Source organism: Centrocercus urophasianus, unplaced genomic scaffold, assembly GCF_019232065.1.
Source record: "Centrocercus urophasianus isolate 14NV4802_14NV808 unplaced genomic scaffold, USGS_Curo_1.0 seq_10, whole genome shotgun sequence".
NCBI lineage: Eukaryota > Metazoa > Chordata > Aves > Galliformes > Phasianidae > Centrocercus > Centrocercus urophasianus.
In genome coordinates this window covers 75,213,534-75,231,851 of record NW_024884142.1, presented here as the reverse complement: position 1 = coordinate 75,231,851, position 18,318 = coordinate 75,213,534, and the positions used below count along the sequence as shown (strand labels likewise).

Below are 18,318 nucleotides of genomic sequence, written 5' to 3'. Positions count from 1 at the left end.
TGGCTGGAAGTTTGCCCTCTAAATCTCATTTGTGGACTGCATTCCCTCTGAAGGTTTTATCAGCTTGTTCATTTCAAACGGATTTTTACAGAGGGTTGAGAGGCTGGAATGGATGAAAGAACTGGATCAATACCTTTGCCTATCCCAGGATAAGGAAGATTCTCAGCGACAACTCACTCTTCATGAAGTTCACATGAAAGCTCTTTTTCAAGATGCAAAAACATGCAGGCCACTTTCTGCTTCCTTCCATCTCATCATCCTGATCCTAGAGTTAACATGAATTATCCTCTACTTGTCTAGCAAAGTGTGAGTGGTCACCTTTTTTTGTTTATGAGTATCTGAGAGCTAACAGAAAAGACTAAAAAGCTGCAGAATTCATCAAACCAAACTACACTGACACAATAATCAGTACTGTAAGAAGAAACATAATTTCAATTATATACAGTTCTTAGGGAAAAAGATAGAAGGAGAGAAAGTTAAGAATGCTCAGATCAAAGGAGGATTGTAAAAAAAAAACCAAAAAACTAGTAGACCAACCTTGGCACAAAGCCAAATGGGCATGAACTGGCCACGAACAAGTTTAATTTGGAAATCAGAAGCAGATTTCTAAACAGCAGAGGAGTGAGGCTCTTGAATGGCTTCCCAGCAGGAAAAGAAAGAGCAAAAGCCATTTCATTTTGAGGCAGAGATTGATAAATTTACTAAGGGAATCCCACAAGACAGTTTTCTGCACTTGCAGAAAGCCCTATTCTATGATTTAGAAGATCTCTTCAGTCCTGTATATCTCATCTCTGATTGAGTCAAAGCAGGAAAAAGTAACAGCAAAATAAAGAGATGTGATGCAGTAGAACCAAAATAGTATCAGGTCAGTTAGTAAAGGGGTAAATGTAAGGGGATTTTTGGAGCAGAATCTATTTACTTCTTGGGACTTCAGTATTTTCAGATAAAATTTTGGATCACAGGGGAAGACTGAATTAGAACTGAAGTTCTGTATATCTATGACCACTTGCAAAGAACAGCATGGATGTGAAATCTTCCATCTATCTTGCAATCGTTATACTAGACCATGAGAAGTCATTTTCACAGACCTACATCCAGAAGTTACAGCTGTCAAAGTAACCATAAAAGGGTGAAGAGAATCTTAGAATATTAAGAGGAACCTTAGTTAAACAAAAAAGCTGAGAGAGGGCATCCTGCTCCTATACTCTGTGCTGTTGAGACCTCACGTGGAATACTCTGTACAGATATGGCATCCTCAGTACAGTAGAGAAGCGAACCTGTTAGAGGGAGTCAAGAGGAGGGCCATAAAAGTGATCCAAGGGATTAAACACCTCCCCTATGAGGACAGGCTGAGAAAGCTGAGAATTGAGGCTGTTCAGTCTATAGAAGAGAAGGCACTGAGCAGACCTGAGAGTGGCCTTTCAGCATCTAAAGGGGGGCTGTAAGAAACAAAGGGGCAAACTCTTTAGCAGGGTTTGTTGTGAGAGGACAAGGGGCAATGGCTTCAAACTAAAAGAGACATTTTAATTGGGTATAAAGAAAAAGGATTTGTTTGTTTACAGAAAGAGTGGTGAGGCACTGGAACAGACTGCCCAGAGAGGTGGCAGATGCGCTCCGAGAGAATCAACAGTCAGACTGCATTGGGCTCTGAGTACCCTGATCCAGCTCATAGGTATCCCTGTTCATTGCAGGGGAGTTGGACCAGATAGCCTTCAAGGATCCCTTCTAATTCAAACAGTTGTTTAAGTCATAGTTGTGAAACATGCAGATGGGTATAGAAATGATTATCTGTCTTATTCCAGACTTGCCTACAATTTTATTGGAAGGAAGGCTCCAAAACTATTAAAGAAAGACAGCAAGGAGAGATCTTTACACATTCTATTTCTATATTGAAAAACACAGGATATTATAACTCTATTCTACACATGGAAGAAAAGGCAGAATACATAAAGCTGCAAAAGCCTGAAAAATATAGTATTGTAACATAAGAATTCATTCATTGTGAACTCCCCCACAGCACATCAAACATGAGGTATTCATTGATTCCCACAAATGGAGTCAGTGTTGATCTATAAGCTGCAGCTCTGTATTACACATTTCAGTTTTATGCATTTAAGCCAGACAAACATTCCCAAGGGATTGAAAGAACCCACTACAGTAAGTTGTGGTTCTATTTTGGATCATATCACAGCATAACAAATCACAGTTTCAGACACTGGGATAAGGGGCTCAATAAACCAAGTAGCATGATAACTTCATGTATATCCCTTCCACACATATAGCCATGAGTAGAATCAAATCCACATAAGGCCTTCCAAACTGTACAACTTTAAAGCAGCCATCAGTCTCATAATGTCATATATACATATAGAATTATTAATACAATTGTATATCCTTATATTGACACTTTACCACGCACTGTCTTGTAGCAGTAGCTATCTAGCCCTGTCCACACATACCAAAACTGTTTATCTGATCTGATCTCTCATATTTGAGGAAGCGGAAAAATCGTAATGTTTTTTAGGGGTTTTGTTTTGTTTTTTGTTTTGTTTGTTTGGGTTTTTTTTTTGTTTGTTTGTTTTTTGTTTTTAATGCAGAAAGTTATTCTGGTACTTTTGGTTTGTTCCAGTGGTTTTTCTATTGTGGCTCACACAAAGCAATCCTCAAAAAATCAGCATCACTAGAACTATTGGGTAACTCAGTAGTTCCCTATGACTACGAGAAATTTGAGTGCTGAGAATGATGCACTGGTCCATTGCTGGTCTAGCATTTTTAAGTCAGAGTGGTTTCTAAATTAAGTCTTTACAAAAATCAATAACTTCAAGGCTGGATTGGAAACTCGGCTATGATGCAAAGTATCCCATACCAGAGTTCCATCCTGGTGATCTTTGATTCTTAGAGAATTAAAGGTTACAACGTAACAAATGCATTCCACAGCAACCTGCACATATCGGCAAATCTTACTGAAGTAGAGAAAGTCTTCCGTAAACACTGAATAAAGATGAGAGGCAAGACTTTAAAGACAGTTCAAATATTGCTGAGGTACAAGCAGCTACGTTTTCACAAAGACTTTTGCACGTCAGGTGCGTGATTATTTCTGTCATTTGGTTGCCTTCTCAAGCTGACAAGCTGAAAAGGAACTCTGAGCTGTTTGGACTGTCTGGGCCTTGGGACACGAAGATCAAAGTGGGAAGCGGGAGCTCAAGTCTTCAAATCCTAGCAGTCACACTCCTTGTTCTCTCTGTATTTACTGTTGTGCTCTAGTTAAAGCCCTGCAGAAGTTGCGTTCTTTCCATCTAACTAAGGTGTCTTTAAAGCATGAATGACACAGACAAAAAGAACCTGGCTGTAGTACATTTTCATTTTTTCATCTTAATCTCACCTATAAGGAATGCACAAGTCAATTACCTTAAGCAGGACACTGCATAGATAGCAAAAGCGTATTACTGACTGAAACCTAACATCACTAGAACCTCTTGTTTGGGGGTATTTTCTTAAGAGGAAAAATGATTGAAATAAGTAAACCTCTGAACAGCTTCCAACCCAAATACTATACAATATTAGGTGATGAAAGACCAGTTAGGAAAATGAACAAAAAAAAAAAAAAGGAGATGTTGGAATTCCCTAGCCAAATTTCACTCTATAATCTGAGTACAGTGTAATTAAAAAATAAACAGCACAAAGAACAAAAAACAGCTTTCATTAAAAAAAAGATATGCTTTTACAACCAAGAACTCTTTAGACAGAAATATTTTTCCTCCCCCTATGGACCTGACCCTCCCACCCCCTTCCCAACAGAGAGTATAATTAAAGGGCAATTAAATTCAAGGGGAAAAAGAAAGGGAACAAGATATATACACACATGAAAATATGTTTGTGTAATGTTTTCAAACAGTATCTTCTTTAATACAACATCCTGCCAAAAGTTTAGTCTGTGCTAAAGTTATTACACACCCTTCTAGTTACCAGCACAGCCTTTGTGCCGCTGTCACTTACAGTCCTTTCATCCCACATTCAGCCTGAAAGAAAACTATTACAGTTCACACTCTCTGATTTCCAGATGATCTAAATGCAAAAGCCCACGTGCAACTTTCCAAAGGGTCTCTGTATATAATTAAAGAACACAGAGCCTAAAAGTTCAAGATTTGTGTAATGCAAGCAGAGTACTGAAAAACCATGTAAGATTACTGAATGATTCAGAGGGCTTGTAATATAATACAGTATGCCCTTCCACCAGGTCCCTAGCCTGAATCCATTCTTTATAACAAACAAAAATCATTCCCACTTGATAGCTACTCCACTGAAATCAATTGATCAAGACTTTCCTAATAACTGAGCCAGTTTGCCATGGTGTTATTTGTCCCTTGAAACAAACAGATCACAAGGACCTCTCTTGGCATTACCTAAATGGATTATAGAGGAAGCCATCAGAACTGACTGATCAAATCCTTGCTGGTAATCTGACAATGTAGAGAAATTAAAAAACAGAAGTTGATCAGAAAGATTTCAAACTTCAGTTTCGATCTTCTGTTGACCAAACCACAAAACTAAAGAGCAGTACTGGAGAAGCCACAGTTCAAAACATCACTTTGTTCTGCAACTGAACAAAGGTATTGTGGCCTTCCAAGGCTGTCAGTTTTGCACCTTTCAGCACAACTAAATCATTATTTTTTTTTCCTCCTTAAAATGAAAATAATAGAAATCCAAATCATCAGTTAAGCCATCAAGACTTCTTGAATTAATCCTTCTTCTTACTGGGATCCACACTTAACAGGTCAATACAGATGCCAAAAGATAATTATCCACAGCTCACAGTGTACCCTTCTGTTAAGAAAATCCAGATTCCTGCTTTCTAACAGATACAAATTGGACAATTTCATTTACTCACTGTTTATTTTACTAACGTATCAAATTGCCGGAAACATTTTGTTTACCTAGCAGTGGATAAAATTCATACTTTTGAATGTTTTCTTCCTAAATAAATTAATAAATAATCCCAATTTTTATGCGAGCGCCGAAGCTTTTATTTGGTTTGGTTCTCTTTCAACTACAATAAAAACTGTTAGGAAAAAAAAATTAAGAAAGGAAAAAATACTCTGACAAATCTCCCCTGCATCACTATGTCTTGTACCCAAAAATGTATAATACACACACTGCTGTCAAAGGCAGAAGCTGGCAATGCAAGAGTGAAGCACCAGTGTATGCATGCACATACATGGAAACACACATGCATAGTATTTATAAAATTGCTGCTGTAAGGGATTTGGAGTTTATTTATTTAATTAAATGAAAATGATAACATGGGAGCTTTTCATCTGGCATGAGCTTAGGTTTTATCAGCTGCTGAAAAAAATTCTTTTGGGAAATGAAATTGTAGTGTTTCTTCACGTACTTTCTGTGGATTTCAGAATAAACAGAGCCTATATGATGATGCCAGCTAACAGATATAAATAAAGTTACAGGCTATGACACATTTATAGAGACTGCAGAGCTGGACACATGGTCTGGGCAGTACAACCACAGAATGCCCTATTATTGTTTCAACTCCAGCACAAATGAGAAGCACTAGGAAGGGCAGTTGTAAAGACTGCCTTTAGCCTCCCTGCTGCACATCGATATTGCATTATATGCCACATGGTACAAAGGACAATTCATTAATTGCTGATCCTTCTGCCCATCCACATTTCAGCACTTCCTCTTTAAATCAGTTTAAAACCTCCAAAAGAATAATTTGACAAGAAGATAAGCTGCAGTTCCCAAGAGTCAAACAGACCTTCCACTGAAGACACTGAAAAGAACAGCATATGCTAAGTAGCAGCATTGCCAGCTGCCACTTTGTCTTTTCTTCTCATATGGAACCTTTACAATCCACGGCCTTTTTAAATTATCTGATTATTAAAAAAAAAGGAAGAAGGATCTTAGCATGGCCTTTTTTTTTTTTTTTGTCCCTAGAGGTCTAGAAATTCACGACTCTTTTCCCTACTTCATGCTGCAAAACACATCAACTTGATTCATACTTTTACTAAGTGCTCAGAAGATTATTTCATGGCTTTCAGGGCGTAGCAAAGAGGGAAAAAAAAGGATTTTGCCATTGCTTTGATTTACTGGTTGGCAAGGTCAGTACACTATTTAAATGTGATTATTTAATGATATATTAGGTCACTACCATGTTTTTGCAAGCATAATTAAATTGGTAGAGGGACTAAAAGTTTTTGAAAGCTTTCTTGTTCACTGTATTTGACATTTAAGAAATAATCTCTCAATAATGGATTGTTATGATTTAACCTAGCAGGCAGCTAAACATCACACAGCCATTCATTCAGCTCCCCCGTTCCAAGTGGGATTTTGGGAGAGAATCAACTACACAATTGCTTACCACTCTCTGACTGATGCCCAGCCAGTCCCCAAGCAGCAGCCACCCCCGTATCCCAGCCAAATTTCCACAGTTTTATTGTTCAGAATGATATCACATGGTATGGGACATTCCTTTTGCCACTTAGGGTATCTGTCCAGGCTGTATTCCTCCCTATCTTCCTGGCTGGCAGGGTGGCACTAGTAGCAAAAAAGTCCTTGACTTAATATAAACACTGTTCAACAACTAAAACATCAATGTGTTATCAACATTGTTTTTCTCCTAAATCCAAAGCATAGCAGGCATCATTAAGAAAATTACCCCTATCTCAATTGAAACCATCATACAGATTGAGATTGAAGAAGAAAGAAGAGGAAAAAGAAAAAGGCAAATCAAAGGAAAAGCTGAGTCATTAATAGTTTCAGATATAAGATGATAGCCATACAAAAGTGAAGATGGAAATTAATTCCTTAGGAAAAGCTCACACTCATGAGCATCACAGATCTCATGGAGTCTGAAAGTCTAAAGGAAGACAGAATCATACTTTGAGAAAGGATTTCACAATAAGTGTCTTTAATGAGACTACGACAATGTGCTCAATGCTGAGTTAACAAGAACATGAAAATCAGCAAAACAATGACCAAAACTAGTAATACTAGAAAATGAACTGTCAGCATTTGTTGACTAATCATGAGTCTTGCTCTGGCTAGACTAACTCAGCACTGTTACTGTCAACGTAAGCAAGTAGTAGACAAACACTCCAATGGCAGACAGAATTCATAGCACTGCCAACATCACAACAATCTACTGGTGGGTAAGAAGAGCAGTCTCTACCAAAAAAAAAAAAAAAAAAAAATTGTTAAAGGAATTTGTTTCTTCAATTTGGCATAGATATACAAGTGGATTTTCACCAGATTTTAAATCTTACAAATACATGTCAAATTAAGCTAATATTTGGAAGGCTCTAGAGGAGTTAATCGTATGACCCCAGCACCACCCTCTGACAGACTTACAAACAGTATTCTCAGGTGCAATGCAAGAAGGTTACTTCCAAAGTAATACCCCCTACTTATTTCCATGGAAACTACACCAAATACAAAGGGGACAATAACACTGCTTGACAAAGCAAATTCTCAGCTAAAAATGCTATTTTTCAACAGTCACCACCATTAGCTTTGCATTTCCACCAGCACCAACAAGAACCTGCATGCCACTTGTAAACATCTACACCAGTGCAAGTAACCCACTGTCACTGTTGATGCTGCTGAAATGCACCACTCACTGCCTCACTGGGCTCACATCCACTGTTTGGTCTCCAGAAATGTGCAGCAAGCACCAATGAATATCAATAGGAGCAATTTTTTCTGCATTGAGGAGTTCAACAACACCTTTGCTTCACAAACAATTCCATGTCAGACACTATTCTGTCAGACTGCCCCTCTGCTGCCAGCTGCCACAGAAACAAAACATAATGGCACACTGGTGGGAAGATCCAACATCTCTGTCATACCACCAACATCCACCTCTGACATTGTGGGCCAACAGAATAATACATGAGACATTACTTTTGTAGCAGACCTTGCAACACAAAGAAAAGCACTCAGAAGCAAAATAAAATACATCCTGAAGTGAATTTCCAAAGAGCACAGTAATAACGGAATAGGACCAGTCGCATCAAACTGTATATTCTGTGTATAAAATACACACTGCAACTGGAAATAATAGGCCAGCAGAAAAACTATACTTTAGAATGGCAATCAGTTCAAGCACAGTACCAAACAGACCATGGTGAACAACAGAGGGGAGATGCAGCTGATAAGACCTCAGCTGAACATCAATGACTGTGGGGATAACTTGCTTTCAATGAATAAAAAAGCCTCCTACCAAGAGAAGCATCTGCTAGTGTCTAACGTTTCTCAGAGTGCCTGACAGCTCTATCGGTATTCCCAGTAACCTTGCTCCACTGCCAACGGGTGTGTCACGTCCTTCACAGTGGGAGGGGTACTGCTGACTAATCCCATCAAGTAGCCCTCTTGAAGGAATGCAAAAAAGAAAAAGTTCTTCAGTACATCAGTCAGACATCTCACTAGTTCCTGGAGATGTGCTGAAAGACACAAATCTTTCCCTTGATCCAGTAAATGATTTCAAAGGGCCATTCATACCTGCAGTGAACAATGAAGAATATAATGATTCTTTTTTTCCTGTGTGAGCTACTAATATCACAAGGACACTGTGATATTAGTATCATTGCCTAAAAATAACTGCTTAACAGCCTTTGCAGATGAGGAAATTGACTTTCTTCACTCACTCCACTGATTCAGTTGATGTAGTAGCAGTCTAAACTCTTCAATGAGGTTTAAAGACTGGGAGTCTGAATGACTGGAATCCATGTGGTCATTTCAGGTCCTTTAATCTGCTTTGTTCAGCATGCCTCATATTAAGAACTTGAACCTGTAAATCTTTCCACTCCTCTGCAAGTGATTGTTAAGTAACAGGAATAAAGCCAGACAGAAACATCTTGTGCCTTGAGCGATGACCAAAGCCCCTGGTCATAACAGAAATGCCAAGTTCAAGTAGATGTTGCACAACTCAGGAACTTGATAGCTCCGATCCTTCTCTATTCATAGTAGAACTGCACTGGTTAAAACAATATCTGAATTCATTTTAAAGCCTTTTTTAAGGAAACCCAAATTCCTGTTCCAGAGAGCAGCAGAGCATTATTATACTAACATCTGTGTGCACATGCAAATATCATACACACAGATAAGGACACTCTGTTACTGTATTCTCTAACTCTTCTCTATACAGAGCAAGAATACAGTGCAATTATCCCTGTCCTTGTAGCAGTACTGAGATATCTATGAAAAAGGCTGTACAGATGCTTCTACCTTCCCCAAACTACCTGGCACTAGAAAGTTTAGTGATCAGGGTTTAAAAGTCTTCATGTTCAGCTTACAGATCTCTAACCACTGCAGTGCATTTGTGCCAAATACAGAAGATGTTTCTACATTAGATGATTAGTTCATACAATCATAGAATCACTCAGGTTGGAAAAGACCTTAAAGATCATCGAGTTGAACCACGACCTAACCATACTACTCAACTCTACCAACCCTCCACTAAATCATGTCCCTGAGCACCACATCCAAATGGTTTTTAAACACACCCAGGGATGGTGACTCAACCACCTTCCTGGGCAGCCCATTCCAGTGCCTAACAACCCTTTCTGTAAAGAAGTTTGTCTTGATATCCAACCTAAACTTACCCTGGCACAACTTGATGCCATCTCCCCTTGTCCTGTCATCAGTGAGAAGAGATCAACCCTGCTGTTGCTGTAAGCACCTTTCAAATATTGGAAAAGAGCAATAAGGTCTCCCCTCAGCCTCCTTTTCCCCAGTCTAAACAGCCCAGGTTCCTTCAGTCGCTCCTTGTAGGGCATTATTCTCCAAGCCATTCACAAGCCTTGTTGCCCTCCTTAGTCTACAGCTTGATTAACACCAAGTTCTTCATTATTACCCACACCATCATTGAAGCAACATATATGTCAAGAGATTCTATGCTTTTCCTCTCTTTCTTTAAGTAAGCTGACCCCTCAGCACCTTCCACAAAAGGAAACAGGAATATAATCAGGCTCTAATTTCTAATTAGAATCTGAGTGGATCATCAGAACTTACATTTTTCTTTGTAAGTCAAATAATCACCTTACAAACAAGCAAAACATAAGCTCTTAACAAAATTAAAAAATCCGACTGCTCTGACGGGATGTTACACACTGTCGTTCTGTCCATATGTGAACAATTTCTGTTTTAATTGTTTAAAACATCTTCTCTCTCCTCGATTTTTCGCCGGCCTCTACCAGCTCCGCGGCTGCACAGGGAGGACCGTGCCAGACGCAGCAGCACCGCCCTCTGCCCAGCGCAGAGGAAATTGCATGTAATGTCTCTGCTCTTCAGAGCTGCCAATGGATTTAGCTAAACTCAAACATACATATGCAGCAATTGCTCAGTAGTACTTTTGCATGAAGGTTTCCACTGATAACATAGTTTTAAAGACGATTCTTATTCCTGCCAAACCCACCTGACTGCATTTTAAAGCTGTTCAGGACGAGATTTGCTTTTACTCTGGAAAAGTAAATGACAAATCACTTCAAACAACTCTTTTTTTTTTTTTTTTTTTTTTTTTTTTCCTCTTTAAATCTCCCTGTTTAGTCATGTCCACGAAAAAAGCCAATTACAACTCTTAGAAACTTTCAGCCCCCACCTCTACACAAACACTTGCTGGTTTCCCCATCCCAGCTCCTGCAGCGTGGCGTCTATGCAAAAAGAGAGTTTCAAAACAGGAGCACAAAAGCTGACAAACACTGAACGATTTTTTACACTTTTATTTTGCCTCCATGTTTTCCCAGCTGCTCAGCTTAGAAGACAAGGGGAAAAAAAGAAAAAAAAAAAAAAAAAAAGAGAGAGAAAAAAAAACCTAAAGAAGCGGCCTGCAAAAAGCATTACAAACCAAGAGACTGGAAAACTACAGCCCGAGGTGGAGGATGTGCCTTTCGTTTAGACTTACCAATTTCATCCAGCCGCGTATTTTCCTACTCGCTTTTTACAGCGGCTGAGCTCAGTGCTCAGGAACGTCCATCCCGCGGCAGGCGCTGCGCCGCTCTCTCTCCCCCGCGCTGGATGCTGCCGAGTGAGCGGGGCTGAAGCTGTGCAAGCGCTTCTCCGGCCCCAACCGAGGAACTGCTTCCCATTCCCAGCCCAGTTCCAGCGCCGGGACTCTGGGAGGCAGGGCCGGCCCCTGCTACCGTGCTGCACTTTCTTAAAGGGACAAGCTCCGGCCTGGCAGGCACGGCTCAGCCTTCAGTCAAGGCTTTCGGGTGTTGCGATTTGGTTGTGGTTCAGAGGGTTATTTCTCTACACAACTCCGCAACGCGGTTGGGCGTTCCCAGTCCCCAGAGTTGCAGAGGCTGTGTGTGTTTCTGCAGCTCGTGGGGAGCCCCGTGGGATGCAGTGCCTCCCTGCGACCCCACAGCTCTGCACTGAGTGCCCCTGCACTGCTATTGGCAATGCCCTCTAGCAGCACAGATCGTTTGGATTGTACGGTGAGGATATGACTTAACTAAGTAAAAAGCCTTAATTTCCCATTTTTGTGTGTGTTTTTCTTTTCTCAGTCTTTTTTTTTTTTTTTTTTTTTTTTCTCTATCTTTAGATAGCTTAAACCAGCCTGTTTTCTTCTGACTTCACTTTCAACTCTGTCTTATATTAATAGCTAGATGAATACGGGGGAGCTGTCTGCCTCGTGTGTCTTGCTGTCTGCAGTGGGAGAAATCACATTCCCTGTTACACAGTAACTCCGAGTTTCAGAGATAGTAACACCATCTGCAAAATCTCTCTCTCTCTCTCTCTCTTTGTAATTCATGGAAATAGATGGTTTGCTCTCTGTGAGCATGAGTCGTTTTTCATTACAATAACTGAACTCTCATGATGACAACACAAATCAACACATATCACAAAGCAAAGTCATATATATACAAATGTATGTATATATAATGGCACAAGCAGAGAAAGCAAGTTACACAGGAAAAATATCACCTTCAGATCAGCAGGCCAAACCAAACAATGTGGAGACAAATCAGCACTGTCTTCCCTTTTCTGTCCTGACATACACCAATGCACAACAGTCACAGGATGGGTGCTTGCTGCTATCAACCCAATGTGATTTCTTTCCATTTCTTTGATTCTATGGTGAAAGGAAGTGGGTAAAAAACAGAGAATCCAGCCCTTTCAGTACTAATGCTCCTTCACAAACAGGCCCAGCAGGTATCCTCTCACTGTAGGTACATATACATTCTATGATGTAAGTAAACTAGTCAGCCAGGCTACCAAATTATAATCTTCATATTAATAACTTTATATAAAACCGTGGGGACCCATCAGTGTTCCTCTGACATGAGCTATACTATGCTCTTGCGTTTGTCAACGTAGAACCCAGGAAAGATATGATTTACACATACAAATCAGATGAAATCTTACGATTGTCAGAGCCCCCTTCCATTCATATGTTTCTACTGGTCTATTAATCTTCAATTTCCACTCAATCTCTGCCTGCTACTTCTTTCATCTTATCCTCCAAGTCTCTGCTATTTCACTCCCTCTCTCCCTCTTTTGCATGACACAGGTTTTTACCTTTCCCCTTCCCTTGCTGGCCCTTCTTGAGTGGCTTGATACCCCCCCTTTGCCCTCTATTCCCTCAGCTTCTCATTGGAAAAAGAGAGATGAGAGAGGCAGAAATAATTAATTATTTCCTTCTCCCACTTTCCCAATATTCTCCACTTCCAGTGGACAAGGATATGGAGCCATAGTCTGTATCCAGCTCTGGAGACTAGCATGCAGCAGCAGGCCAAGGTAGAAAGGTTAGGTAGGCTCATATTACCAAAACAATTTCCCTCACCTTAGCACACTCTATTGTGACACAGCATAACCAATATAAATGGCCTTTGTCTTGCTCATTAGTTAAAAGTTAACAAAACTAACTCATTTTAAGGCAAAGCTCATCAACCAGCTGACGTCTCAGCTAAAGTTCATCTGATATGTTCAAAATAGGCAGAGCCTGTCTACAGGAAGGCAGAGTGAGGCACTGCAGCAGATGTGGATCTGAAAGGCAAAGACCAATGATGGAAAGAAAATGGGTCTTGTGGGAAACTAAAGTGGTGCTCCATCACTCTGCAAACACAAAACGAGAATGTGCAAAACACCAGAATGTGCCCAGCAGGAAACAGGCTTGTGTCATTGGGCCAGAATGATCAAATCTCTATAAATATGAAGATAAATTAAGAGTATCTGCTCTTCCTTACATATGTTGTTCCTTAGAGTTCTTACAAATCCTTGTGAAAGCCATCCCCCCTCTCACTGCAGCATCTGGATGTTCCATTGACAGAGCATTGTCTAACGGTTACAGCACAACTCCTGGTTTCTATTACTGGTTGAAGGAGAAATGTGTGGTATATTAAACAGAATAAAGACACAGCATTCAAAATTTGCTGCACGCTTCGATATTTAGTCAGTAGTACATTAAACTAGATAAATCATTGATTCTTTCTGTGACTATTTCCCCAACAACAGAAAAGTACATTAGATTGTGTGCTCTATAATTCAATGTTTGTATTAATAACAGCCTGGGATGAAAGATACCAGAGAAGTCAGCTTTTTATTAGTACATATTGAACTGCTGATACATCCCTGCAAAGTGTTGCAGTTTGCAAAAATGTTTGGTTCTGCAGAGTAATCCTCTTCCAGAAGAGCTGGCCTTTAATAGAAACTATTTTGTTGCGTTTGGCTTATAGGACACAACAAAACCGGAAGCTACAAGAAAAAATGATGTTTCTCTTTCTGAACAGCACACAGCATAAGGTCTACATCTCAGGACTGCACAAATATACTTAAACAGGCAGCTCCTTGAGAATTTAGGAATAAGACCATCAAAGAAAATACCTCCTTCTTTCTAAAAACATTTTTAGACTCTAACCACCAAGGTCAACCCCAAAACCTAATAAGCACCATGGGTGAAGTCTCTGATGCCAACTGACAACATCAAATTAAAAACTTCCCCATATTTTCTTTCTTTCTCATGGTTTTTCGTTTTTCCCTTATATGAAAGAAATCAGTCCCAAAATGCAGATATACATATCCCCAAAGTCACAACTAATTGCTGCAAAACAGAAGAAGCAAATGTGTCAAATATTTAGACGTATTTAAACAAAGTCCTTTTAGGGTCCTACAAGGAGCGAATGGACAAGAGAAAAGGGAAGTACAAACCAAAATTTGTTATGTGCTTTCCAAAAGCAGATTTCTTATACAATGTAGAAGCAAAAGCTTCTGTGAGATGCTGCTCTGCCTCTGAAGATTCAAACTGTTTGTTTGATCCATTGTCAAAAGGACATGGGTATATTAATCTAAAAACAAAAGTGCCCATTGTGAGCAGAGACCAAGTGCCAGGCTGCCTGCTTCATCTGACAATGGGTTTAAACACCATGGCTCTGTGAGCTAGGCAGCCTTCCATGCCTGACACCACCACTCAGTGCAGATACAGAGTCAAAGTCTTTTGCTTTGCCACTACAGGCTAAAGAATTAGCAAGACTTTCATACCCTCTGTATAGAAGTTGTTTCAATGTGTTTCTCAGTCTCTGAAATATCACACAATAATTAGAGCATCTCCTCACTGTACCACGCAAAGCAATATTACTACTACGTGGGGTTTTTGTTTGTATGTTGGTTTTGGTTCTCTTTGTGTGTTTTTTTGTTTGTTTGTTTGCTTTTGGGGCAAGTATTTCAGCCAGCTTTTGCTTTGGTTGACTTCCGGTTAGCACAAAACCAGAGTGAAAAAGTAATGGCTATCTTCGAACTGCCTGTTTCTCTGTGGTCCTACAACTGATCAAGGTACATTAAGACTCTGTTACCAACTTAGAACAACCTTGAGGTTTTGTAAATGACAATAAGCTACTCATGGGTTTTGAAACAGCTCCTTAGCAGACAGAGAGCTTCAGCTAAACATCCTTTTCCTTTACAATACTGGTGACGGAGCTATTACACCACTCCTATTCCACCTAGAAAACTCACTTCTTTCAAAAGTCTGTTCAAGGTTGCCAGTTCTGCGTGCTTTTGAGACATTTGTAACATATCAGTGGAGAAAAGCAACTGGAACAAGTCCTGGCTCCACCTATGATGCCAAGCAGGGGACATTCGTTTACTGTGTATTCATTGCAGAAGAGCTAAGCTCTGATTATTCAATATTCTCTGAAGTTTACATGCAAACTAATTGGAAGCACTGATCCCTTAGTAAGAAGCTGAAATCAATTAGGAAGCCAGCTGACCATATTTCAGCAATTAATTGCAAATGGCATTTGGTTTCAATATTTTATGGCCAACCTCATTATTCTGGCCTTTGAGGCTCTGGGTGTTTATTTTCCTGTACTGCACCGATATTAACCCACACTCATTTTCCTGGACATAACTTCCATCACAGAGAATCTGCCCTAATCTGTGACACACACTTTCCTGGAGAACACTTGGCTGTCTTTACAGGAATTCCTGTGTATTTAGGAGTCCTGGAATTGGGACAAAGTTTTAAGGAAATGTGGCTCCTTACTTTTATGCAAAAGATGCTGAATTGCTCTCTTGGAATCTGCTTGACAGTAATGGGTGAAGGCTAGGAAGAAGAAAGCTGTAAGACATTTTTGTTGAATTTTTCAAGACAGTGCAATTCAGTGGGAATGCAGAGCACCCATGGTCTACTGGAGTGCTGAGAGGTACATATGTGATTACCAGCATGACCGAGAGTTCATCTGGAAGCAAAAAATACACAGTTTTCTATGTGAAGTGGTTGACTGGGACATAAAGAGGGGCACACCCAGATTCTGCAATATTTAATTCCATCATTGGCAGCCTGAGTCAGAAGAATATTGGTGTATGCCAAGAAAGCAGCACATATTTAAGTAGGCACTGATCCTGATTATTTTTAAGAGTTATGTATGCAAACCCCAAGTAATTTTTTGTTCCTGAATCCTTGCACATGCCAGAAAAGAAACTGGTCACCTAGAGAAATGTAGCTAATCTCATGAAATTGTTTTTCCAAAAGAGTACGAAGATGTAAAGTGCTAATGTTTAAAAATTATATCAGATAAACATATTTTTCTTCAATGCATATTCATACGCAGCTAGGAAATTGAAGCTGTGAGCAAAAGAATGTACTTTGTTTTAGCTAAAAGAATGTGAAGTTTAGCAAATGTGATTTTCATGTATCAGCTAGCTGTACGGTCATCTGGGTTCTCCTTATTTAAGATACTAACAAGAATCACATCTCTGAAGACAACTGTTGGAGAGTTATCACTCGATTTGACAGAAATATGATTGAGTTTGAGCTCTGGCAACTGGTTCACCAGTCTTTATACTTCATATAAATAATTTACATCCACAAAAAATGTACACCACCTTAATTCAACAGCACTTTGCACTTTCTTTGTGCTCATGTAAATAGTGCTGCAGATTGTGAGGACTGAGGTCTAGCTCACATGACTTCACAATATTTGTTGTACAGTGGAAATATCATAGAAAAAAAGTTTTCATGCTTTTTTAAATTTTTTTAATTTATTTTTTATTTTTTTTACTCTGTGATTGCTACAAGCTCTATGAGAGAAATAGAAAGCACACTTAAAATGATGAAGTGTTAGGTGCAATTAGACTTCATGCACAAGCTCTCCTCATGAATGCACAAACTCTCCTTAACAGACTGAAGCCCTGAAGGATTCTAAATTACACAGAGGAGGAAACATTAAGTTTTCCTTGAATTGGTGGCCATTCTGGAAGAATAAAGGACTGAGTATGGAAGGAAAAAGAAAAACTAGAGCATAAAGTCAAGAACATTACTAGATTATCATTTCCTATGTGCTTCCAGTTTAGATTATAAATGTGGTCAAATGCAAGTTATCAAGCTGACCTTCAAACTGGATGACAACAGCTGTACTAAAACTTGTAGCAAAGCTTGGATACAATTCTGTTCTATTTTGTTTAAATGGTGACTGGGTGGAAAGAACAAGAGTAGGAGCTTACAGTTTCAAAGCCATTAGGAGTTATGTTCCTTCTGAACACACCTGGATTATCAGTAAATAGGCACAGTAAAGCCCTTTTTGCTGTAACCTTGCTCTGTGTTGAAGAACACCTCACAGCAGGTGGAATATTCCTTTTGCCTTGTGAATGTAGGTAACATCATGAACGCTTAAGAAAATAAAAAGTGATAACTAAAATCCGGTTCCTGAGATTTTTAGGATTTCCTCTCCCATTCCCCACATGAAAATCAGAACTAACCTGAATGATTTGCATAATTTCTAATTTGCTCTTCTCTCAATATTAAGTTCTCTGTATTCAAGGACCTCATCATGTAGGGAAAACCCACCTTCAGACAATTTAGTAGAGCTGATGTGACAGTAGAGATAGCTTTCTGGAGAAACAACTGCAAATAAAGAGTTCCTTTTAGCTTCCTAATTTCCTAGTATTCTTTCTAATATTCTAGAATTCCTGTAGTTTTTAAAAGAAATTATAGAAGAAATCTGTACCAAGTTCTTGTGTGGCCTCTGTTAACTTCAGTGAAAGCTGATCTTCCAGTATTTTGATTAAATCACTTTGAAACCAGAGGGATTCTAAGCACATTCATGACACTAAGTGTAAGAAGATGTAGGCAGTGGGTACTACTCGTGCATGTAGAGGCAAGAAAGAACTTAAATGCTTCTTTGCTGAAGCACTCAATGGTGTTTGCAGCATACTACATAATCCAATCCAGAGCAAGTATTTCACATGTACCATTACATCTGCAACAACTACATCTGCACTATGGAAAAATTGTTGATTGGTTGCTCTACCCATTAATTTTAAGTATGTGGAAATGATCATAGGTTATCAATGTTAGAGGGAAAAAAATGTGCCGAGTGTGATCAGCGTATACAAAATGGGTTTCAGCTGATACAGAACAATTGGCTCTGAATTCTTTGTACCAGCTGCTCTAGAGAAATAACTTCCAGGAGTTAGGGCCAGATCTATTGTGAATCATTTACTTCTATCAGTCAGCCAATTTGCTTGTTATTAGGTTGTTTTTAGTTGTTGCTTCTTATGTTTGTTTGTTTGCTTCATTTTAATTAAAGACAAATTATTGTGTTCCAGGACATCCCACAAACGCTGCTGTACTGCCATTTTAGGAAATATTATTAAAGCAACATTATCCTAATTTTCTTCCGATGACGTTTAACTAAGCTGTTTTAAGATAAACAATATTAAAATAGTCAGTTCCTCTATGAGTGCATTAAGGTTATTCATAGAAATGGTAGTCTTTTGGGGATAATAGAAACACAGGATCTTGTTTTCACTTGATTAACCCCATTTTCCATTGAAATAGCAAAATCAGTTTTAACACAAACCTATCGA

At 39.2% G+C, this 18,318-nt stretch overlaps 1 protein-coding gene across 5 annotated transcripts in view; it reads right to left on the bottom strand.

Moving 5' to 3' along the window:
* The window catches only part of DAAM2 (dishevelled associated activator of morphogenesis 2), a 189,922-nt gene that overhangs the window by 152,470 nt on the left and 19,134 nt on the right, over positions 1-18,318 (bottom strand). For 2 of the 5 annotated variants that reach the window (XM_042830440.1, XM_042830432.1), the window contains exon 1: positions 10,916-11,123. The exons of 2 other annotated variants lie outside the window; for them this stretch is intronic. The gene's annotated coding sequence lies outside the window, so the exon portion shown is untranslated. Of the gene's footprint in view, positions 1-10,915; positions 11,124-18,318 lie in introns of those variants that run through there. One more of the 5 variants, XM_042830468.1, reaches the window with a different exon arrangement.